The 25,995-nt window shown below is 38.0% G+C and overlaps 1 long non-coding RNA gene across 1 annotated transcript in view; it reads left to right on the forward strand.

Moving 5' to 3' along the window:
• Positions 1 to 7,268: 7,268 nt before the first annotated feature.
• LOC111096867 overlaps positions 7,269 to 25,995 on the forward strand; it is a 44,921-nt gene continuing 26,194 nt past the window's right edge. The window contains exons 1-2 of the long non-coding RNA XR_005361591.1: positions 7,269 to 7,279; positions 8,167 to 8,215. This is a non-coding gene — a long non-coding RNA (uncharacterized LOC111096867). The remainder of the gene's footprint in view (positions 7,280 to 8,166; positions 8,216 to 25,995) is intronic.

Genomic DNA, 25,995 nt, shown 5'->3' on the forward strand with positions numbered 1-25,995 from the left:
CTCAGGCATCCTTCTTGGAGGATCAGAAAGATCAGTATTTACTGTGAGGCTCCTGGCTAGGGCTTGGCTTCTTCCATAGTCTCTTTGAAATCCCCTCACCCTCACCCTCCCCACTCAACTCCCCCACCCCTCAGGGTCACATGACATGCAGGCTGCTTTCTTCTGGAGCCCTTGGTTTCCTGAGTGATAATGGATGAAAAATCAAATCTGTCCCACACAGGTAATCTTCGCCATCTTAATATTTGTTAAGCTTTTTGATTTACTGAAGAGTTAAAGTCACGTCAGGTCACAAAATTGCACATTAGATCTGCTCCATGAAACACTCTGAGCGAACGGTTTAACTCATTTATTTCACTATCTTTAAACCAATGTAGCAGAAGAATTGCACCTCCCCTTTATAAATCTTCCCATTTATTTCTGACTCAGGTTTATGGGAGGGTGCAGACCTAGTTCTGTTCTGGGGTTTTCCGTATGGCCGTGGAAACCTGACATGTACTGCTCATAATGGTGAACAAGCGCAACTCAGAGCTGTGAAATCAGCCGGAGAAGAATCCCATCCGGGAAGCCGGAGGCATGTGCTCTGCAGAGAGGACTTCCCAGTGTGGTGTCTGAGATTCTCCAGTCCCTCACCTTCTTCTCTCCTCTGCCACCCCTCATTGTCTCCCCACATTTGCCTCTTTTGCTCCAGGAGTTCAACTGATGTGAAGAGAAATTTAACCAGCAAAGGATTTACAGCGAGTCATTGCAGGTGACTCTAAAAGAGAGAGCTGAGAGACTGTGGAAATGTGACTTACATAAATTAGCTCAAGATGAATCCAGTTGTGGCTTTCCCCCCTCAATTCCATTCAGTGCCTTACTCCTCAGAAAGGGAATTTCTAAAGAGGGATACAATGCCTCTTAGGCATCTTCAGCAACCCTATGGGAGAGTTGTCCCTGAGGTAAGATCTGACAGTTGTGCTGAGTGAATTCTTCAAGGCCTTGAGGTTGACAACTGGGCATCCTTCCCTGGAAGGCTGCCTCCTTCCTAACGTGATCTGCCGAGGGCCGGGACACTAGGCTTCTCATATTTCTTTTTTTTTTATTTTATTTATTCATGAGAGAGACACACACACAGAAAGAGAGAGAGAGAGAGACAGAGACAGAGACAGAGACAGAGACAGAGGGAGAAGCAGGCTCCATGCCGGGAGTCCGATGCAAGACTTGATCCCGGGTGTCCAGGATTAGGCCTGGGCGGAAGGCAGACGCCAAACCGCTGAGCCACCCAGGGATCCCCACTTCTCATATTTCTATTTTCTAGATATTTCATGTTTTATTTGTGGTCTCATATAGAATCAATTCTTAAAAAAATGTTCCAAGGATGGTTGAAAAGAATTTCCAATACATAATTCAAAATACGCAATATGTTTTATATTACAAAGTTCAAAGTGTATTTATTAAGTCAGGCTTGCAGTGGTTTCTTCATATCTGTTATATCCTTATTTATTTTTTATCTATTTCACCTATTGATTTTTTGAAAGGCCAGTGAAGATCTCCATCATGATTGAGGTTTTCCCAGTGTTTCCTTGTGTTTCTAATAGGTTTTGCTTGATAAATTGCTCTGATTTTTTGAAGTGTAAATATTTATGATGGTTTGATCTTCTTTGTGAATTGTTCTTTTATCACTATAAAATATTCATCTTTATTTTCTTTAATTTACAGTTGGATACATAGTTCCAATTACTATTTTCTTTAGAATGTCTTATTGGAAAATTAAAAATAAACAAACCAAAAGTATAAATAATAGTAGGGTAAAACCCTCTACTCCAAATGAACAAATGTTAAGTTTTTTCATGTGTACTTCATACTAAAAAAAATTGATAGACTTCATTTTTTTTTTTAAAGCAGTTTTAGGATCAAAGCAAAATTGAGCAGAAAGTAAAGAGAGTTTCTAAATTACTCACCCCAGGACACATATAGCCTCTCTTACCACCAACATCCTGCACCAGAGTGGTACTTTTATTACCATCAGTGAACTAACATTGACATGCCCATTATCACCCGAAATCCATAACTTACATTAGGGTTCATTTTTGGTGTTGTACATTCTATGGGTTTGGACAAATGAATGATGACATGTATCCAACATTAGAGTATCACACAAAGTTTCACTGCCTTGAAAACTCCTCTGTGTTCTGTTCATTACTCCCACCTCTCTAATCCTTGGGAAACACCCTTTTTTTTTTTTTTTTTTTTTACTATCTCCATGATTTGGCCTTTTGTAGAACATCACATAGCTGGAATCAGACAGCATTGTCACCTTTTCAGATTTCTTCTTTCACTCAATAACAGCACCTAATGCTGTTAGCACCTTCATGTCTTTTTATGGATTGAGTAATATTCCATTTTCTGATGTACCACTTTACTTATGCATTCATCTGCTGAAGTGCATCTTGATTACTTCCAAATTTTGGCAATCTTGGATAAAGGTGCTATAAATATGTGTGTACACAATTTTGTGTAAACACAGTTCTCAATTCATTTAGGTAAATACCAAGGAGTATGATTGCTGGATAATATAGTAAGAGTATGTTTAGTTTGGTAAGAAGCTGTGAACTGTAACCATTTATGTTCCCTCCATTAATGAATTAGAGTTCCAGTTGCTGCACATCTTTGTCAGCATTTGGTGTGTCCAGTGATTTGGATTTTGACTGTTGTAATAGGTGCGTAGCAGCATCTCATTGTTGTCTTAATTCACAAATTCCTAATGATGTATGGAATTGAGCATCCTTTCTTATGTTTATTTGCCACCAATGTGTCTTCTTTGGTGAGGTGTCAGGTTAGGTTTTAGGCCCAGTTTTTAGTTGGGTTGTGTGTTTTCTTATTATTGAGTTGTAAGTGTTCATCTGTGTTTTTGGATAACAGTTCTTTATCAGATATGTCCTTTGCAAATATTGTCTCCTAGTTTGTGACAGATTTGTATTTAAATAAAACATCATAGAAAAAGTTTAAATCTCCTGTATTTCTCCCTCTAGTCCAATTACCTTTTATCCCTCCTTAAAAGGGAAAGCTCATACTGTACAAGAGTTCCCTTCCCCATTCAGTCTATGTTTTTTAAATATCTATTCACATTAATACATACAGATATACGTATTCAGTTAACTAGTATAGAGTATCCTACTGCATGAACATACTACATGTTTTATATTCATTTCCCTATGTCAGTCATTTGAATGATTTCTAATTTTTTGTTCTTATGAGCAAAGCTTCAATGTCTCATTGCGTTTGTAAGAAAGAATTCCTCTGGTTTATAAAACTGGAAGTGAAATTTCTGAATTACAGGATGGGCAGGATTTTTTTAGTTGTACTAGATATTGCCAAATTGCTTTTCATGTCAATATAGACAAGGAGTGTGGGAAGTTTCTATTTTTCCATATTTTTGTCAATGATTGGTGTGGTCAGAATTTTAAATTCTTTTCACTTTAAAGAATTGGAACTAGCATCTCACTGGTTTTTAAAATATTTGTTGGTTTTTAAAAATTTCATCTACTTGATTACTATTGAGGGGAACATTTTTTATCCTTATTGGCCATTTTCTCATTTGCTTGGTGCCTGTTCATACCCTTTGCTCATTTTTATGGGATTGTTTATTTCTTATGCATTTATAGGAATCATTCACACATTCTGGATATGAGGTCTTCATTGGCAAAGAAGAGGTTTAAAATGTTAAATAACAAACAAAAACAGCAAGAGCAATTACCTATCAAAATAAGTGCCATATTTAATTAAGACAAACCAAATTCATAAAGACATTTTAAAATTTTATTTGAAAATTATAGAAATTTGTTCCTTTATATATAGGTATTTAACTAATTAGAATTCTTTTTTAAAGATTTATTTATTTATTCATGAGCGACAGAGAGAGAGAGAGAGAGACAGAGACCACAGGCAGAGGGAGAAGCAGGCTCCATGCAAGGAGCCTGACGTGGGATTCGATCCTGGGTCTCCAGGATCATGCCCTGGGCTGAAGGCAGTGCTAAACTGCTGAGCCACCCAGGCTGCCTCACTAATTAGAATTTTTAATGAATATGATAGAGGATCAATTCTTTTGTAAATAAGAAGAGGCCATTATTTAACAGTGAATTGTTTCTCTACTGATTTTTATGCCTCTTCCATGTTATACAAAGGTACATTATATGTCAGGTCTGTTTTTGGTATTTCTCATGTTTAATGATTTATTTCTTTACCTTTCTGTCAGTATCACATCTTTTAAAACCATAACTTTATTTTATAAAAAAGATTTTATGTATTCATGAGAGACACAGAGAGAGGTAGAGACATAGACAGAGGGAGAAGCAGGTTGCCTGCGGGGAGCCTGATGTGGGACTCGATCCCAGGACCCCAGCATCACAACTTGAGCCAAAGGTAGATGTTCAACCACTGAGCCACCCAGTTTGCCCCTAAACCACAACTTTATAAAGTCTTTTGATTTTTCATAGAGCAAATCTTTCTTATTGCTTTCCTGAAGTAACTTGGATACTTTTAGACATTTACTCTTCCAAGTAAATTTCAGATTTGGTATTTAAATACCCAGGAAACATTTTGTTGGGATTTTGATTAGAATTACAGTGAACTTACAGAATAATTAGGGGAAGAACTTTTTTATGGCATTGAGGTTTTTTTTTTTTTTTATTGTTGTTTTAATCCACCATCATGGTCTATCTAACCATTTATCCAGGTTTTCTTTTTCATATTCTTTAAAGCATTTTTCATAAAATTTCACATGAAGTTTATAGTTTGATAGTAATCTATCAAAGCGGTTTCTTAAGGTCCCTTATATTTTTATAGGTGTCATGAATTCTGTTTGTTTTTTTGTTATATTTTCTAATTGGTTATCAACTAGGTATTTGAATGCTACAGATTTTTGTGTGCTTATCACATGTCTAGCAATCTTGATGCAGTTCTTATTAGTTCGAATAGTTTATGTGCAATTATTTGCACATTGACAATATGTCATTCTTGTCTTATTGCTTTGGCTAAGACTTGGTATCAGGATAAACAGTCTTATAAATTAGGAATAGAGAGAACGTCCTTGATCTGATGAAGAGTATATACTCCAAATTATAGAACATATCACATTTAATGGTAAAACATTAAATGGCAAAATTTCAGATGTTTCCCATTGAAATTGGAAAAAAAGAGGTCCTCAGTTTTCTCCTACTAATAACTTCTTTTGTAGCTATCTTATCAGTTTAAGGAAATTTCCTTCTATGCCTAGATAGCTAAGAATCTTTCATGAATGGAGTTTAACATTATTAAGTTTATATTATATTGTATGTATTGAGATAATATATGTATTTTTGTCATTTAAGCTGTTAGTACAAGGTATTACTTTAAAGGGGTTTGATGTTATATCATCCTTTCATTTCTGGGATGAATCCTTCTTTAAAATTAACATATTTTTATATACTAATGGCTTCAACTTGTTACATTTTATGCTTGGTTTGTTTTCTATGCTCATTAGTGAGATAGGTCTGTATTTTTCTTTTTTGTTCTGTCAATTTCTTGCTTGTGGATCAAGACTGTACTAGTCTCATGTAATACAATGATAGGAACCTCTCTCTCTCTGATTGTATTTTTCTTTAAATAAATTTCATAAAATGTTCTGTCCCTGAGATTTAATAAAGCTTACCCAAAAAACTAGCTTTTCTTAATATCCATTTTTTTTTGGAGGAATGGAGGCAGGAATGAAAAAGTAGTTTAACTATCAATTCAATTTTTTTAAAGAAAGACTTTTGGCTTACTTAGGGCTTCTATTTTAACTTGAATTTTGACAATTTGTATTATATATTTGATAATTTATATTCTTCTAAAAATTACTCATTTCATCTGCTGCACAATGTTCTTTGTAGTTGAGTTCCCCCTTTCATTCTGAATATTGTTGGTTTATACCTTCGTATTTTTTTCTTATGTATTCTTACTACTTTTCTCAATAAATGCTTAACTCACTTATTTTTAATCCGGTTAATTTTTGATAAATGCATTTAAGGTATATATTTTCTACTAAGTAATACATTAGCAGTATCTTTGAAGTTCTGAAGAATAGAACTTCTCTAACGAGAAAGCTTTTAAATTTCTCTTTAACTCAGGAGTTATTTGGAGGCGTGATTTTTTTAGTTTCCAAATGTTTGGTTTCTAAGGGAAAATGTTTCTCTACTGTTGAATTCTTATTAATTGAACATTGGTCAGAAGACATGGGTTTTATGATGTCAGTTCTTTGGAATTATTATCTAGAATGCAGTCAACTGTTGTAAATATTCCATGTAAAATTGAGAAGAAAATTTAGGTGGAAACAAGGTTCTTGAATTGTAATTATATACTTACATTGAAATTTCAATTGATGCAGTATTATAAAATGGATACTATATACTAGAGTGAACTGTCATTCCCAAATGCAAATTTTAAAAGTAGATGAACCAGAACCAGTTTAATGAGTTTTGGGCCCTTTACTTGGAAATCATAACTGTTATATCTAATTGATGTATTTTTTCAATATGTCGGTGTTCCTCATTAGTCCTAGTGAGGCTTTTCACCTGAAAACCTTCGTCTTTTTTTTTCTTTTTTTCCTCCTCTCTTTGATACTCTTCTTGACTTGGTAAATTCTGTTTTATTCTGGTTTTACTTTTCTATGCCTTTGAGATGGGTTTTATTCTACTTTTTAAATTCTATTCTGTCTTTTAAAAATTCAATTAAAAATCTATTATTTCTGTGTGAGACATAGAGAAAGAAAATATAAATGTAAGATCATAGACCTATTCTTCATTTTCAACATTTTGTTTTTGTATCATTTTGGGTAAATCTCTTATAAAGAGCTCAATTTGGGTTCTATTCTTTCAATCTAACTTGAGAATCTTTGTCTTTCACTAAGGGAATTTAACCCACTGACTTCTGTTCTTTAGGATAAGTATTGTGTTTGGTATTACTCTCTCTCTTTTTTGGCTTCTGTTCTGTTTATTGTGTACCTTAGTGTCTTTTTCTTTTTCCTAGCTTTTGCTTGAATGACAGCTCCTTGTCACTGTTCTTCTCCACCTCCTCACAAAGTTACTTGGAATGTTAACATCTTAATTGCATTCTACTAGTGAGGATCTTTACATTTTTAATGAACATTTAAAAATATTTTTTTCTTTCTTAATTTTATGAATTAAAATTATCCTCTTACACAAAAAGTTAAGTTTAACGATGCCTTTCTTTCTTTCTTTCCATCTCCTCTTGAATCTCAGAAAATGTCAGTTCTTATTTCCAGGTCAGTACTTATGTTATACTATATCTTCTTTTTAAATTAATTTTATTAATTAAATTAATTAATTATTTTTTAAAATTAATTTTATTGATGTATTTTTACCATATCCTCTTTTTAAACCATACTTTTTCATAGTTATGTCATCAACACTTATTTAGGAGTAATTGTATATATTACTGGTTTCATTGATCACAATTAAGTCATGTGTGTATTATGTCTTCCTTTTTCATGAGATCTTTGAATGAATTCATGTTCACTTTGTGGAATTTTCTATCAGTACTTTTAAAAAAGAGGTTTATTTATTTTAGAGAGAGAACAGGGGAAGGAACAAAAGGAGAGAGAGAGAGAGACCTTGTTTGAGCATCAAGCCTTACACAAGGCTCAATCCCACAACCTTGAGATCAGGACGTGAGATGATATCAAGAGTCAGTTGCTTAAGCAACTGAGCCACCCAGGTGCCCCCATGAGTGCTTTCTTTATAGGAAGGCATAAAGGTAGACTTTCTGAATACGTGCATGTCAAAAAATGTCATGATTTCACTCATATGTGGGTTCTAAAAAACAAAACAATCAAAAAGCAGAATCAAGCCTATAAATATACAGAAAACAAACTGGTGGTTGCCTGAGGGAAGGGAGTAGGGGATGGGCAAAATAAGCAAAAAGGAGTGGGAAGTACAGGCTTCCAGTTATGGAATGAAGTCACAGGGATGAAAGGTGCAGCCTAGGGAATATAGCCAATCATATCATAATCAAATCATAGCTGTACTTGTGGGGAGCATAGCATAATGGACAGAGAAGTTGAATCACTTTGTACACCTGAAACTGATGTAAAATTGTGCGTCAACTATATTAAATAAAAAAAAGTTTTGAATTCCTTTTCTTTGTGTTCAGGAGAAATAATTGCTACAATGGATAGAGAATTCTGTGGAAAACCTTTGTGGTAAGAATTATATATAAAACATCTTTCTGCTATCTTTGTTTGTTTTTTGGTGTGACTTATGAGAATTCAATGACAGTCTGAGTAGTGTTGTTGTTTTGAATTGTTGCTAACCTTGTCCATCTGGAAATGTATATGATATGTATGAAACAGTTTCAGACATTTGGTAAGACATGATCACTTCTGATTTTTTCTTACTCTTTCTGATACTTGGCAAACCTGTTCAATGTGAAAAATTAGGTTTTCCTCCTTATGGAGACCTTCTCTTCTATTGCTTAGAAGAACCAATTACTTCGTTATTTGTTTTTTCTCATCCACTACTTTCTTTTCTTTTGAATATCTTTTTGTATTGATGTTGGCTTTCTTGGCTCTATCCTCCATGACTCCTATGATTTCTCTTCTTAAATTTCAAATTTTTGTCTTTTTGCCAGTATTTTGGGAGAATTTCTCAAGGCAATTTTCTAAATTCCAAGTCAGGTTTCATTAAAGTGAATTCTGCTGTTCACTTCCTCCACTGAGTTATTATGTTTGTGAATTAAAAACAATTCCAGGGATGCCTGGATGGCTCGGCAGTTGAGTTTCTGCCTTTGGCTCAGGTCCTGATCCTGGGATCCAGGATCGAGTCCCCCACATCAGGCTCCTTTCGGGGAGCCTGCTTCTCCCTTTGCCTATGTCTCTGCCTCTCTCTCTGTGTCTGTCATGAATAAAAAAATAAAATCTTTAAAAAAACATTTGAATAACTCTCTTGTTCTCAGATTGTACTAATTCTTAAAAAAAAACAGAAACCTGCTGCTATTTAAAAAATCAGTTTCATTGAGGCAAAATTTCATATAATAAAATTCACCATTTTAAAGTACACAATTTAAAATTTTACAACTGTATACAGTTGCGTAATCATTATCACAATCATAATATAGAATATTTCTATCACTGCAGAAATTAACTTCTGCCAATTTATAGTTAATCCCTTTCTTTATCTTTTTTTTAATTTATTTTTTATTGGTGTTCAATTTACTAACATACAGAATAACCCCCAGTGCCCGTCACCCATTCACTCCTACCCCCCGCCCTCCTCCCCTTCTACTACCCCTAGTTCGTTTCCCAGAGTTAGCAGTCTTTACGTTCTGTCTCCCTTTCTGATATTTCCCACACATTTCTTCTCCCTTCCCTTATATTCCCTTTCACTATTATTTATATTCCCCAAAAGAATGGGAACATATAATGTTTGTCCTTCTCCGATTGACTTACTTCACTCAGCATGTGGAAGGAGCCTCGGTGTCCATCGAAAGATAAGTGGATAAAGAAGATGTGGTTTATGTATACAATGGAATATTACTCAGCTATTAGAAATGACAAATACCCACCATTTGCTCCCTTTCTTTATCCTAACCCATGGCAATCACTGGCCTGTTTTCTGTCACTTTAACTTTGGTTTTTCTAGAATTTCATGTAATGGAATTATTTATTCTGTATTCTTTGGTGTGTGACATCTTTCATTTGGCATAATGCTTTTGAGATTTGTCCATATTTTTGCATGTATCAATAGTTTGTTCTTTTATAGATGAGTAGTATTCCTTTTCATGTATATAGCATGATTTGTTTACCTATTCCTCAGTTGATGAATATCGCTTCCTCCAATCCATATTTTGGACATAATGAATACAATGTGAAAATATTCATGTACAAGTCATTGTATGTACAAGTTTTGTATTTGATTGATCAAATAACAAGTGCATATTTAGTATTATAAGAAACTGCTAAAACATTTTTTCTTTTTCTTTTTTTAAAGATATATTTATTAGAGAGAGAGTGTGTGTGAGCAGAGGGAAGGGTAGAGGGAGAGAGAATCCTCAATCCTCCCTGCTAAGCATGAAGCCCTACACAGGGCTTGATCCAGGGTCCTGGGATGATGACTTGAGCTGAAATCAAGAGCTGGCTGCTTAACTGATTGAGCCACCAGGTGCCCCACTAAAATGTGTATCAAGGAAGTTGTACATTTTGCATTCCCATCAGCAATGTACAGAGCTCCATTTCTTCTTGAGTGAGTTTTGATAGTTTATGTCTTTCAAAAAATCTTTCAATCTAAGTTGGAAGCTAATGGAAAGGCCTCAGGCCCAGGAAGGACCCAATTAAGGGCAATTATGGCAGCTCCTTCCAGCCCCTATCAGCAGCATGTCTGACACAATTGTGTTCAGAGTGGATATCAGTTGTAACATGAAGAGTGACTCCTGATGAGCAAGAAGACAGCTGTGGGTTATTAGGTGCAAAGAAAGCCCATAGAAAAGGTGAGTGGCTTCGGGAACTTCTTGTTTGCACTGTGTAATCCCTTTTTTTGTGGCAGAGTCTATGGTTTTATTCAGATGGGATAAGAGCACGGGCAGGACCTCTAAAAAGCTGACATGGAAGCTGGGTCTCTTCCAGGTATAGACAAGATAGGCAGGTGAGATCACCCCCCCCCCCTTATTTTCAGCAATGTGACAAGATTTCCTTTTTCATGAATTAAATTGCCTCAGAGAGACAATTAATAAAAGGAGAAAGACAGCCCCTGATATTATATCACCATCTTCTTAGAATACCATCATATCACTCATATTGGTTATCAATTTCTGCAGAACAAATTACCCAAAGCTTAGCAAATGAAAACAACAAACATTTAATAGCCCCATAGGTAAGGAATCCAGGAGCTGCCTATCCAGGTGGTTCTGGCTCAGCATCTTTCACAAGGTTGCAATCAAGGTGTTGGCTAGCACTGGAGTCATCTCAAGGCTCAAATGGGGAAGGATTTGTGTCCAAGCTCACTCACTTGGTGGTTGGCAGGCCTCAGAATATCTGCTTCCAAGCTCATTTAGGTGGCTTCTGGCAGGCCTCAGTTCTATGCTACGTGGACCTCTCCCCAGGGCTGCTTCAGAACATGGCAGCCATCTTTCCCTAGGGAACTTGAAAGAGAGCACTCAGATGGAAGTCACTATCTTTTTGTAGCCTAATCTTGGAAGTGACATCCCATCACATGTACCATATTATATCCTCTACAAACAAATCAGTAAGTCCAGCTCACAAGCCTACATTAAAGGGATGAGGATTATACAGAGTGTGGATACCAGGAGGCAGGGATCAGATGACTCCTTGTTTGTTCTTCTGTGTCTTGGTTGGAGTTTCACTAGAAGCAGACCTGAAGAAAGGATTCAATTGTCAATAGTTTATTTGGGAGATAATCCCAGGGAAATCTGGTAGCAAATGGGATGTGAGATAGGAAAGGAAAGGAAGTCAGCCCATGAAGGGACTGGACATAGACAAGACTCTCACTACCCTAGACAGCTGGAGCTCAATCCTGCTGGGGAACACTGGGAAATAGTATAGAACATGCCCCAGTGTTATCCCAACCAAGGATAGAGAAGCTAAGGTATTTATCTACAGACTCCCCATCCATTATTGCTTGAGGATTTCTTGTGGAGAAATTAAATCTCTGGTATTCCTGCTTGCCCTGTGTATGCTGAGAGTGCTTCCTCATCCTCCTAACACCACCCCCCACACGCCCCCACCAAATCCTACCATCTATGAAGGTAAATGCTGAAAAGATATGAGTGAAACACCAACAGCATCTGCCATACCCAGCTGGACTGTAAGTTTCATGAAGGCAAAGACCATCTGCCTATCATTTTCTTTCCATCGCATTGTCATTTTCTAGCATACCACCCAGCACATACTGTTTCTCAGCAAATTTCATTGAAAGAATGCAGGTCTCTGTTGATGACACCATGAAGGAACTCACAGTGCAGTGAGGGAGACGGACTTGCACACTGCTAACTACAACAGGATAAGTGCTGTCCTATCAATATTTATGGGATGCTTTCAGACTCCAGGGCAGCAAGTACGAATTCTGCTTGGAAGTGAAGATGAGGCTAAGGAAAGTTTCACACAAGAGTGGAAGTCTGAGTTAAGTTGTGAAGAAAGATGGATAGTATTTTCTGGATAAGATTTTGTTGCTTGGACAAAAGTAGAAGAGTGAAGGGAGAAAGAATGAGTGGCAAAGGACATTTACTATTTATAAAAATGGAATATAGGTACTCTAGGTCCAGTCTCTCCCTTGCTCTTACTCTACCCTAGAAGATATATGTCGCTAGTGCTTTTGGTGCTTTCTCTGGCATGCTATCTTGTCCACAAAGTCATCATTGGCTAAATAGTTTTAACATGTGTTTAGTGCCCTCTCCCCTCTTCTTCCCAACAAACATGCACACAAAACAGTGGTCTAAAAGTCCTTATGGCAAAGATAATCTTTTCTTGATCTTTGAAAAGGCAGGTACAGTACATATACACACATAACAAATATTTTCTTTATGTATTTACTGTTTGTAGGAAGTCTAACTCTAATCCAGCATTTATTAAAACAGGACAGGATTTATTAAATTGGTTCAAGTTTATCAAATATGTACAGATTTTTACATAAATTAATTTGCTTGTTAAATATTTGTGAAATTTACTAAGACTTTGGAGGAACTTAAATAACACCTGAGCTGTCCAGCTTAATTTAGCTTAAGCTTTTCTTTTCTTTTTTTTTTTTTAACCGAAGGGATAGATGAGACTCTGAGGTGCAGACACAGGACTCTAGATGGTCAGCTGAGAGAGGGCCAAGGGGCAGGTGTCACCAGGTGTAGTCTGACAGGCAAAGAAAAATGACATCTGGGTACTTTTGGGTGAACCAGCAGGCCTGGAAGATTTTGATAGTGCAGCTTGGGGATAGTAGGACGTGTTACTCTCTGATGATGCCCAAAGAGCCAATGTCAGCCAGAACCCATGGATGCCTTTCCTCCTGCTCATTAATTCAAAAACATATTGAGCTCTTGCCATGTGCCAAGCATGTGTCCCATGGGTTTGGAATACAAAATGACCAAGACATGAGTCTTGGAAGGATAGACCTATCTACATAAGTTTCAAAATTTAAGTTCAAATCCTGTGTTCACCATTTACAGCCTCTCTGACATTAAAAGTACCTATTTCTTTAGATCTTCATTTCCCAATACAGAAAATTAAGACACATATATAGAATTACTAGAAATACTAAGTTAAGGCAAATGAAACCATCTAACTGAGTGGCAATTTCTGCCTTCCTGTTAAGCCAATCAACAGGTCAGTCTAGACCTTACCACTTGAAGCTCTTTTGGGTTCCATCAATTTTGCTCTACCACTGCTTCCACCTGGTCCCAGCCACCAGTGTCTCTTGCTCAGTGGTCTCCCTGAACTCATCTTTGTCTTATTCCAATCCATTCTCAAGATGGCAGCCAAAGTGGTCTATTGAAAGTCTAAGAAGGATCTTGCCATTTCCTGACTTAACAACTCTTCAGTATCTTCTCATTTCTTTTTTTTTTTTTTCTCATTTCTTTTAGGAAAGAAATCCTATAAAGCCCTGCCTGACATGCCTACCTCCTAACCCCCAGGACATAGTGGTTACTGCATCTGCATTCAGGTTGCATTCAATCCTGGCTCTGCCACTTTGTGTTGTACGGTTGTGCGTTCTAAGTCTTCCTCTCTCCAGGCCTTTCCTACTTTACCTTGCCCCTCCTTTGAGTATGTTTTATTAATCCTTAGGTCTCATTTTAAAAGTCACACACTCCAGGAGGCATTTCCTGAATCCCACCCCAGACTAGTTTCTCTCTGTATTATATGTGCCCATAACACCTTGTATCTTTCCTCTGTAATGCTCATCACACATATGGCCTAAACAATTTCTGCCTTTTCAGAAATATCCAAGCTTCTTGAGTCAGAGATGCCACACACCTTATTCACCATGGTATCCTCAGCTCATGCACAGTGCCTGGAGATGGCTGGTACTGAATGACTGTATTAGCAATAAAACATAGCCAAACTACCTGTAACAGTGTAACATACTATAATAGAACTTTTTATAAGCTATTATGGGTGCATAGATATCTATTTCACATCCAGAAAAATAAAGTGCCCTGCTGAGAGTTGCTGAGAGATATCTGACCCTTCCAGCAAGCTTCCCAGTGGTGGAGAGATGGCAACGGGGGTTTTATTTGGTGGTGGTGGGAGCTGTCTGTTGCAATGTCTGTTTCTTCACACACAGCAGATTCCAGCAACTTCTCAGATTAAAGAGTGAAATTTCCTAAGAAAATGAAGGCCTTCCGCAGTAGAAGGACTCTACCTCAGGGAACTGGAGCAGGACATATGCAAATTGCATTAGGTACCTAGACATCATGATTGGAGTCCAGGCACTAAGAATATTTTATTTTCTGCAACATTGTATGTAAAAAATAATTCTGGAACAAGGAATCTTATTTGTTCCAAATTCACATATAATTTCTTCAAAAATTGAGATTTTTATTTGGAATAGCTTTAAGTTGAGCTTTTAACATTTTAGTTACCTTAAAGCTCTCTGCCTTGTGAACTGTCAAAAAAAGAAAAAAAGAAAGAAAATAAAATTAAAGTACTTTATAAAAGTACAATACTATAAGTATATCCTTTGATGATTCATATGATTGTCTTCACATTATATCTGAAGTTAAGAGCAGATGGTTTTGTGTTCTCCCCCACTTTCCCCTTGATATGATCACACCTGTGGTAATGCAGCGGGCAGGAAGCTTTGGGAGGATCCAGAAGTTTATACTTTTAGGGAAACTGAGCTCTCATCAGGGAGTTGGGACATACATACCCAAGACAGAAAAAAAGAATCTTAAGAATCCAAGGGTAGAATAATATAGTATGAAATGTATATCTCTTCATCTGCTGGGACACGGCAAAAAGAAGAACCAGACCTGAGTGCAACTGTTTAAGGTAGGCTGACAGAAGAAGGTGAATTGAATTTTGAGCATCTTTCTTGGTATGGTGTGGTGGTATTCCAGATATCAGTAAGAGTCCCAGGGAGGACATAAGTGGGTTGTGTGGGAAGTGAAAGGCAGGGAAGCCAACAGAAAAGAGAATCCAATGGGAATGGGTGGTTTGTGGGGTCACTGTCACAATATTTAGGAATCACCCTCTCTAGCAAGCTGGATATGTGGGTGATGTCAGAGACTGAAGAGTGGAGAAGCTTATTTTCCTCCAGGCTTCTTTATTCAGTAAATACTTATGGAGCATCTACTTGACTTCAGACTGTAAGGTAGATGATGAGGATTCAAAGATTATAAGACACCATCCCCACTTTAGAGGAGCCTGGATTTGAGTGGGGGAGACACAGACATGCAAAATTAAAGTACAATATGTTGCAGACTAGAATAGAGGTGGGCAGTGGCAGCCCACAGACTCCCTAAAATGCCTTCATAGAAGAGGTGAGGAGTGGCTGTGGGATATAAAAGGCAAAAAGTATCGTATTCCAATTGGTTAGAATTGTGGATGAGCCTATGTTGTTCAAGGGGAAAAACACGAAGTTCAGAGTGGCTGGAGCTTTTGGGGGAAAATAATGGGTATTTTCTGGTTAGGAAATGGGAGGAGTTTACAGCCAGATGGAGGAACACTCAGCCCCTCTTCAGCAGGACAGAGGAACTGGCTGGGGATCTGAACAAGGAAGCAACATGATGGCACTAATTTCCAGGATAGGAGCTCTGGAAAGAGCGTGATGGACAGAGTGGAGTCAGACAAAAGCCAGGGCAGAATCTGCAGTTAGTAAGAAGAGTTTTGGGATAATCTTGGTGACACCTGGGTGACAGTGGGGCCTGGGCAGGAGAGATGGAGAAGGGGTTATTTTTGAAGCTCTATGGGCATGGTTTCTACTTTTCCAGAAGAATTACTTACACTTCCATTTCCATTAATATCCTATTGAATGCAAATCCAGATTCCTTTCCTTCCACCTTCGCCTCTCTTCCCCTATAGAGACTCTCTAGGAGAGGCTCTAGGAGGCCGATCTTGTCTTGCTTCTCTCTTGACTCCCTTGCGAAATGAACACAGACTCTATTTCCTCAGCCCAGACATCCATTCATTCACAGGCTCGTGCTGGTGCCTCAGATGATGGTTCTGCTTCCAGGGCAAGAGATGGCCCTTTCAGGAAGGCCTGGAATTCTCTGTGGTCTTCAGAGGAGGGGAGATGCACTGCACTTTGGCTGCCGGGACCAAGCCAAGGCTCTGCCTCTCTAGCTGGGATGGGAGGCTCAAGATAGCAGGACTCTGAGTGCTACAGAAGTGCAGGGAGAGAATTAATTGCTCTCAAGGACATCTGAGAAGCAGCTTGTTTTAAACACGTTCTGAAAAGGTGGCAGCGGGTTGTCTCTGTCTTCGCAGTTGGGAAGGGGAGTGTCCCCCCGGAGAGGGCGGGGCTGCAGAACACCTCAGGTCATGGCTGGCTGGCATGGGACCTAACCTTCACAGACTTTCCAGAACTTGCTAATCAGGAACAAAGGAGCCAGGAGATGACAGTGTGCCAAAACTCAATGCAATGAGCCCAGGGCTTGTTCTGGGGTGGTCAGAAGCTGCACCACTTGAGGAGGAAGTGCGCTGTCCCTCATCACCCACCCCATGCTCACCTCCCAGCCTAGGGATTAGGAGGCATTGAAGGTAGCTGCTAAAATGCTACTTTTAACTAGAACAAAACCCATCTGTAATCTGGCAAGGAGATGAATTCATTTATCAGCAGCCAGCACTGTCTCAGCCTTGAGTAGACTGTTAGACTGGCAGGACCAGGCTCTGGAGGGAAGGTGTTCAAGGAGGCCCCAGAGTCAGGGGCAGGGGCTTGACTGGGAGCAGGCCGGGTGGCCACCACGTGCACAGAGGGAGTGTGCGAAGCAGAACAATCAGACCTCCAAGCAGAACTTCATCTACTTCTGAATTTTGCTGAGACCCAACCCAGATGGCTCAAGGCCTGGATTCCTATGCTGGGGCCCACCCTTCTTTCCCACGATGGCTGCCCCTTCAGGGTTGTGAGCCGGGGCCAGCATCTTTGAGGTTGCCCACTGGGAAAGCTCAAACTAAAACGAGAAAAGCCAGTGTGGATTTTTGTGTGAGGGAGTCTTCACCTCCTTCTCCCTTTCTACGGAGCAGATAAATGTTGTCACCCACCTTTGTGACTCTCAAGCTGCTGAGAAGCTCTCGCAGTGTTCGAATGCTCTGTAATAGGCATTGTCCAAAAGAGAAATGCCCCCCCCCTTTTTTGCATTTCTGAGCTTACTATCTTTTGCATGTACCCTCTCTCTCCCTCTTTATAAAACAGCAGCAGACAATTCCTGAAAATGTTTGTCCCCATTGACTCAAGCATCTATGTCTTTGAAATGCTGTAGGGGAAACTGGGAAACCATCTGTGGCCAGCAGAGACCCAGGTGGAATGCAGAGGCATGTGTGGGTGGGCATCCAGCTGCTCTGAGCCAGCTGACATGGTGTAAGTGTCCTCACGTGCTGGAGGACTTCCTGTGTCCAAACACTGGTGGCACCATCCACTAGCCATGTCACCTTGGGGCAGTTACTTGCCTTCTCTGCCCCTTGGCTCCCCATCAGTACCATGTATTCATAGTCTGCACTTTGTAGTGTGACGTTCGTCTGCTAATGTGAACAAGGATGTTAGAAGAGCCCTGGCATCAGTAAGCACGGTGTGTGTTTGCTGATACTATTATATTATTCTTGGATTTTAATGTTGCGCTCTCTTTCTCTCTCTAAGGACTCTCTCAGCAAAGCATCTTTGAGTGATTTTTCAAGACAGGCACATGTGATATATTTTCTAAACCTAGGTTAGCCAAGGCTGTCTTTCTCCTGCTGTCTTACATTAAAGACAATAGGCCAGGGCTTTAAAATCTTGGATCACGACTATTCCCCCTCAAAATCCTATAGATAATTCTCTGTTGCTTTCTGGAATTTAGTGTAGCTAAGAAGTCTAAAGCCAATCTTATTTTTGTTTCTTTGCAGATAATCTGTTTTTTTCTAATGTGAGTTTTTGTAGGATTTTTCATCATCATTGTAATTCAAAAGTTTTGGCAGAAGGTCTAGATGTGATTTTCTCTTCATTAGTTTTGTCTGGAAAAGTCTTTAAGATCTACTTAAAAATCTCTCTTTAGCTCAAAAAATGGGTCTTTTGTCACAGATTTATATATTTGGGTTTTGCTCTTTTCCATTTATTCTGTGTTCTGCTTCAGAGGCACTAACTTATTCATGTGCTAGCTCCCCATTATCTCCAGTTCTATCATTCTCTGTCTCATCCTTTTTATCCATTTTCCTTTCATGCCTTTAAAGTTTGTCCTTCAAAACAATACGATTTTCCCAGCATATCATTTTCTGTTCTTTATTGACTTCTTTCTTTCTTTCTTTCTTTCTTTCTTTCTTTCTTTCTTTCTTTCTTTCTTCTTTCTTCTTTCTTTCTTCCTTCCTTCCTTCCTTCCTTCCTTCCTTCCTTCTTCCTTCCTTCCTTCTTTCTTTCTTTCTTTCTTTCTTTCTTTCTTTCTTTCTTTCTTTCTTTCTTTCCTTCCTTCCTTCCTTCCTTCTTTCTTCTTTCCTCTTTCGACATAGAGAGTCAGAGACATAGGCTGAGGGAGAATCAGACTCCCTGTGGGGAGCTTGATGCAGGACTTGATCCCAGGACCCATGGATCATGACCTCGGCTGAAGGCAGATGCTCAACTACTGAGCCACCTAGGTGCCCCATTGACTCTATTTTGTAATCTAAGTATTGCTATTGAAATTTTAGGTTTTTTTCCTATCATTTCATCTCTCTTTATTTTTTTGACATCTACAGGAAGAAGATGACTTATTTTATATCAATATGTAGCCTCATAAAAATTATTACAACACTTGAGGAAGGCCCATTAAAGATCATGATGCTTGTTCCCATCTTGGTTTTTCTCTAATTATACCAAAGCATAAGACAAGAAAAAGAACTAGAAGTATAGAACTAGAATGAACTTGACAAAATTATAGTTATTTTCAGATAATATGATGATATAGTTAAAAATATAAAGTATTAAAGTACTTTTAAATGAATTATGGAGTTTGGGAGGGAACCTAGTTGTAAGGCAAACAAGATTATTTACTTTTTTGTCTACCATAGAATCTACTAGAAAATAAAGAAATGTGTCAACAATAGCAACAAAATCTATACACTACCTAGGGAAAAACTTATCAAAAGAAAACTATAAAGTATTATTGAAAGACATAAGAGAAATCCAAGTGAATAGATAAAAATAATATTTAAGGAGAAAAATAATCTGTAGATTTAATTCCATTTCAATAAAAATTTCCAATGGTTACAGTTGGAACATAAGAAAATTACTCTAAACCTGATGATTAAACATGAAATAATGGTTTAGAGTCTGAGGAAAAAGAGTAAGACTAGGTTTACTCTACAAGATATAAAATGTATTTTCAAGGTTGAATAACCAAAGTGGTAAGGTGACATTTTAAGTACCTTTGAGAAAACAAATGAGTATTCAACACATGGTATTTTAAAAGCTGGATTGTCATTTAGAGAAAAAAAGATTCTTCTCAGTCATTCCATAATACAAATTCCTGCATGGAAGAAATACTGTCCTCAACCAAAAATAAAATACATGCTAGTATCAGAAGCAAATATAGATGACATCTTTGGTGTAAGGAAAATATTTCTTCATAGGTCAAAAGGCATTCAGCATTCATCTATTTATTTTTCTAGTAGACTTAAAAAAGAAAAAAGTGGGCATACTTTATTATGTTAAAAAATCATATTCCCATAAATGTATTTTAATTAGGGATATCCATCACTAGTAAAAACCGGACTTCATTCTATATTAAATAGATAATGACTTATTTACCTCATGAAATAGGCAATCTGGATTGGTAGTCCAGCTCGGCTAGAAACCTGGGGTGTGTTCATTCTTCCATTATCTATCCTTAAAGTATAGAGTTTTGTTATCATGGAAGTTACTTAATGGTTGCATGATGATTGTTGATGTACCTCTAGGCTCACATTCATTTTCCACACAGAAAAAAAGGCAAGTAGGCAAGATCCCTAAAAGGAATGCCAGCAATCTATTTCTTATAAAAACTATTTTTTTCCCCAGAGCCTCACTCAGCAACTTTCATAAGTCTCTCATTGGCTGTAATTGGTCATATGGCCACTCCTGCCTGCAAAGGAGTCTGGGAAAGTGCCAGCCTCTATTATAAAGGATAGCTAGGGAGATAAAGATTATAAATGGCTGTTGAATGTCCCAAACACAATAAACAAAATTCAAAGAAAAATAAATTGGGGAAAATATTTGCACTATATAAAATAAAGGTTAATATTATTAATAAATGAAGAGCTTCTAGAAGTCACTGAAAACAATCCCTTAAAAATGATATAAACAGGACATTAACAGAAGAAGTTATAAAATGACCAATTGACACATTAAATGTTTAGTCTCTCTAGTAATCCACTACATACAAATTAAAACAAGGTATCACTTTTTATGCATCAAACTTGCAAAGATTATAGGAAAACATATCACTACAAGGATATTTATCCTCCATGCAGTGACAATTAAATCACCATAAAAGTCCAAAATGAGAGAATTGGTCAACTTAATCATGGTTCATCTATAGATCAGATTACCATGTAGTCATAAAAATACATTTTATAATATATTGTTAGCACTATTAGTATTTTCAGGTTGTTAAATCACTGCCCTCACTCCTACACTCAGCTGGAGTTGGGAGACTGTGACTGTGACTGGAGCACATGCTCTTAGAAGGAGATCTGAGGGCAAGATGGCCCCATGACTGGCTTTCAGAGTGCACTGCAGTAAAATCTCTGGGCCTCTGCTGTCCTTTCTTCTGAAAATGCAATCTCCTGGTTTTGGAACTGTTTTTGAATAGATGAGTAACAAGATGAGATGGATTTCATCTTCTTATTCCAATCCTTAAGAAATGTATTTTGTACATGAAAAGATGCTGGTAATGTGTCTGTAAAATTTCAAGTATGATTGTGATGGGAACTAAATTTTAATAAGCTACTCATACCAGATGGAATTTGATATTTGAGGAAACAACACTATTTCTTAATGGATTGGAGATACAATGATTATCCAAATTCTCTTACCACATGCCAGGCCATATTACCAGAAAGACATGTCTAGCTTTAAGCAACAATCATGTAAGGTGCATTTAACCTTTCACTCAATCACTCATTCAATATTAGTGGGGCATCCACCAGCTCTAAGGGGTGTAAGGCCCTGTGACTGGTGCAGGGGATTCACTGAAAGAAGAGTCAGACAATAAACACCTGTTCATTTTTATTCAGCCCAATGAGGGAGAGAGAGGGAGAGAGAAAAGGAGTGAGAAAGGAAGAGAGGGAAAAAGAGAGAGAATGAGAAAATGAAAGGGAGGGAGAGAAAGACAGAGGGAGGAATAGAGAGAGAGAGGAAAAGAGAAGAGGAGAGAGAATGAGAGAAAGGAAGAAGGATAGAATGAGAGAAAAAGAAAGAGGGAGGGAGAGGGAAAGAATGAGGTCTGAATATTAATGTCTAGTAATTATTGGTCATCAATATGATGATTAGTAATTAGTTAGCAATAGTGTGGTTTGGATGCTATAACTCAGCAATGATGTGGCCTTCGATCAGTCCCTTATATTTAAAAGGGAATAATAATTCCTGGGGGATTTTAGAAGAATTAGAGATAATAGGTGTCTGGCTTGGTGCCTGGGTGCTATTACTTTCACTAGCATTTTCCCTGGAGTGGAAAGTGGCAATTCATCCCATTCCTTCTGCTTTTACTTTATGTTCATTAAGCAACTTTCTGACATATAATTTGCTCCTCCGAGGCCATCACTCCAGGAGAGAGTATCCTGAATGACCAGGGTGAGTTATCTTCTGAGATATATTTCCCATACTAAATTGATAAATCGATGAAAATATTAGAATTCTGGTTGGCAAATTAGACTCCTGCTAATTTGGTTACAGAAGTAACTTCCCCGGGCATGACTTATTTCAAATGAACAGGTTCAATCATGTTTCAGAATCATCGAATTTGAAAACTTGAGTGGTAGCTAACACCTGCCAGTTACTGCCTACCTGTGAGGACAAACCCAAGCGGGCAGTTTGTCTTAACTCCAGATTGGCGATTGTGTCTGGGCTGTTTGGGAACAGGTACCAGGTTAGGCCTAATGCAGTTGACCAGCTAAAAGGTAAAACTGGCCTGAATTAAGGTGGTAGCAATGGGCATGTGAAGAAGGAAAAAGAATGTGAAAACACTGAGGAAGATTTGATAGGGTTTAGAATCATCACTTTTTAAAATTTTACAATTTGAGATCATCCAGGTCAACCCCGTTGTTTTTTGCCTGTGAATCACAGGACCTAGGTTACATGCTCTGGTTCTGTGTCAGGTACCACCGTTCAGGGCTCTGGTGGACACCTCGCATTGCAGGGCCTCCTGAATGGTTCTATTATAGCCTCAAGTGTTTTGCTAAAACACATTGCACAATAGCTATCTCAAGTACACCCAGGCATGGCTTGGGCTATGGATACATATGCTGTGTGCATTAATCAAGTTTAATAGACCCCAATGTTTGAAACAATGCCTTAAATTTTTTTTTTCAGAGACTGCACAGAAGTGTGGCATTGTACAGCAAATAAAAGTGTTGCTACAATGCCTGTAAATCAGAGCTTTAAACTATGTTTCAATGATCCTTCTATTATCCAGCTGGTATTTAAGCATGTTTATTATTCAAATCAGCAGCGAATGTGCTGCTGTTGTGTAAACAACTGTCACTTGCTGAAACAATGATTAGGAGGCACCATCCCTTTCAGGTGTACTTAGGGGTACTTATACCCCAGCCACTTGTATTTAAATATCATGTAAACACAATGCTTGAGTGACTACTTTCACTCCTGTTCCCAATGCCTCATGCCAATTCTATTACATTAAGAGGGAAATCTATTAAATTTTTCATTTATACACATCCGTACACTGTTTTTACCCATTGTATCATTAAAGCTTAGATTAATATAATAGATGTGCTGAGAGATACAGTGTGCATTGAAAAAGCCTGCTCCAAATAAAAGCCAATTTCTCTGCATTATTTGGGGGTGTTGGAAAGCTTTTGTGAAAACAATGCAAAGAAAATTATTTTCTGAATAAAAAGCATGACATGGAGAAAAGAAAAATTTGGCCCCCAGAAAGAGCAATCTTGAACCTTTATTAGCTCCATTACCAATTCAGCATATAAAAAATAGAGAGCCAGAAAATAGGACATTTGTTGAATGAATCTGTGTCTCTTTTGTAGGTACTCTGCTATCACTGGGAAGGGGAATGTGTGTGTGTGTCAGGGCAGGGGTTTTGGGAGTGGTTGTTGGGCAGAGTTTGGAATTGCTCCTAGGCTATGTTGTTCCCCATGAGGTGATCCATTTCTTCTTAAGTCTCAGCTCCCACAAATGGACCAGGAAGACAAATTTTTTAGTACAAGGAGTTCTGGAGTGGTGAGGAATCATGGTCTGATCAAATGGTTGATACTACCAGGGATTTTGCATTATCTAACATATGTCTTGGGGGCTCAATAAATTCTTGTTGATGGATTTCATTTGGGTACCTGCAAATACTATCTACTGGTTTAGGGAAAGGGGTGGTTGCTAATGAGAAGGGGATGATGACAGGATTTTCATTTGAGTTTGGAAATGCACACACAGAAAATTCATGGATGGGGGCTTTTGTACTTAGCAAAACCTCCCAAGTGGGTTGTAACAGAGCTTTGACTTTATCTGTGCAGGTAATGCGAAGAATGTCCAAAATATTGCCTTCTTCATTGACTTCAAAATACACAGTAGATTTCAAGTTACTTAGATCTGTATTATACAGGGTAACCATGTAATTTATCAGATAGCCTGGGACATTTTTGAAAGTGAGATGTGTTAAATAATGATGCCAGGACATCAAGTGTAAACCAGCACTGTCCTGAGCAAATCTGTACGTATGATCACCTTAAAATCACATGGCTAAAAAACAAATAGGCTAAGACTTAAAACAAGGAAGGAGAATGAAAAAATAGTGACTCAAGGATCTGACTATAATCTCCTTTTGAGGTTGTTTAGTGTTTTATTTTAAAAGAAAAACAATTGATTTTTTTGTTTAGTAATTAAATCCCTCAAAGGCAGTAAACTCAACTTTCAAAGCACATATAAGCACAAATCCATTTTTATGCATTAGGTATATTTGTGAATGGTTTACTTTTCAAAATACTTATTCCATAATGAAAAAAACTAACCAGATTCCTAGCCAGTAACCTATTTTTGTATATGATTTAGTTCTTCAAGTCTTGCCTAGAGAATCTTTTGCACAAATGTAAAGTCTTTACATTTCACGCAATTTTAATTTCTTAGCAGGGACTTGGGCTCAGTCAACAGGGTAAAATGATGATCTGTGGAATCCACACATATGGTGTCAAACCACTAAACACCACTTCTTGGGTATAGAGAGTATGCAGCTTGACTAAAAAATTTTATACTTTTCTCCCCTGCAACAGAGAGCATCTAGAGATAACAAACCTTTGTATGGCAGCACACAAAAATAATTTTTATCTCTTAGATAACCAACTTTTATGCTGACGTTTCACGATTCCTATGGCCATTTTTAATGCTTTTGTTATATAGATATAAACTATCTATATTTTATTATAGATGTATTTGTTTTACTGAAGCATGTGTTCTACATTTTTTTCATTGGTGAAAGAGGAATGCCAATTAGTTAGTTGTTTCGTATATTTATCAAACAGCAGAATATCTGGTCTCTTTCCCATCTGGGCATCCTGATTCCCACAACTCTGCCTCCAGTGTCTTGGATGGCCTATTTCCCAACAACTTCTTGGGTTTCTGCTTACAGGAGGAGGCTAATTGCCATCATGACATCGAATAGCATTATTATGCCTCTTGGTGTAATGCTCAGCAGCCAAGGTAGTTTCCCCTTCAATTACGAGCTGTGTCTCCTAAGCCCCATACATTACCTGCACCTGTCCGTAAACAAGTCTCCTCCATTATGTACTTGTGCTAATTCCTGGTGCCAATCACCAGATCCTGAATACCTACAACAAATACTTCAGTGTCCCCAACTGCCTGACTTCTTTTATCCCAAAGCTAGACACACTTTTATCTTTGTTATTTAAGCTCATTTGATAGAAGTAAGTACAGTGTAGTTTGTTATTGTTGCTGATGGAACATTAACAGGATTTCTGCTGACGTCTATTCTACATTCCCTAACTTGATGTTGTAAAACTCCACACAGGGTTTACAGGCCAGATCATAGGCATTAACAAGGCTGGTTGTAAAAATAGCCTAAGCAACACAAATGTGGCTTCCCGTTTTTCTACACCTCCCTCTTTAATGGAGTGTTGGTGACTCTGTAAGTTTTGTTTGGTTCTGTTCATCCTTTTTTTTTTTAAATTTTTTTTTTAATTTATGATAGTCACACAGATTGAGAGAGAGAGAGGCAGAGACACAGGCAGAGGGAGAAGCAGGCTCCATGCTCTGGGAGCCCGACGTGGGATTCGATCCCGGGTCTCCAGGATCGCGCCCTGGGCCAAAGGCAGGCACCAAACCGCTGTGCCACCCAGGGATCCCGGTTCTGTTCATCCTTAAAGGGTTTCAGTTCAAGTCCTATTTTCTCTGGGAAACCATTCTCCATGTTCTGATCCCACCCAGTTATTCCTTGAATTCATAGAGCCAGGGTTTGTAATGTCTGGTTCTTGTGCTTAACCACATTCTACCATTATTTGACGTTATTTGCCAGATTTTTCTTCTATTATTAGCTTGTTTGGAGGGGAGGGAGGAGGATTCCTTTCACTTCTGTGATTGCTTTGGTGTCTAGCACAGGGTCAAGGTCATGGGGAACTAATAAACACTAATTTAGCTAATATTGATTACC

This window comes from Canis lupus, chromosome 7 (assembly GCF_011100685.1).
Source record: "Canis lupus familiaris isolate Mischka breed German Shepherd chromosome 7, alternate assembly UU_Cfam_GSD_1.0, whole genome shotgun sequence".
Classification (NCBI taxonomy): domain Eukaryota; kingdom Metazoa; phylum Chordata; class Mammalia; order Carnivora; family Canidae; genus Canis; species Canis lupus.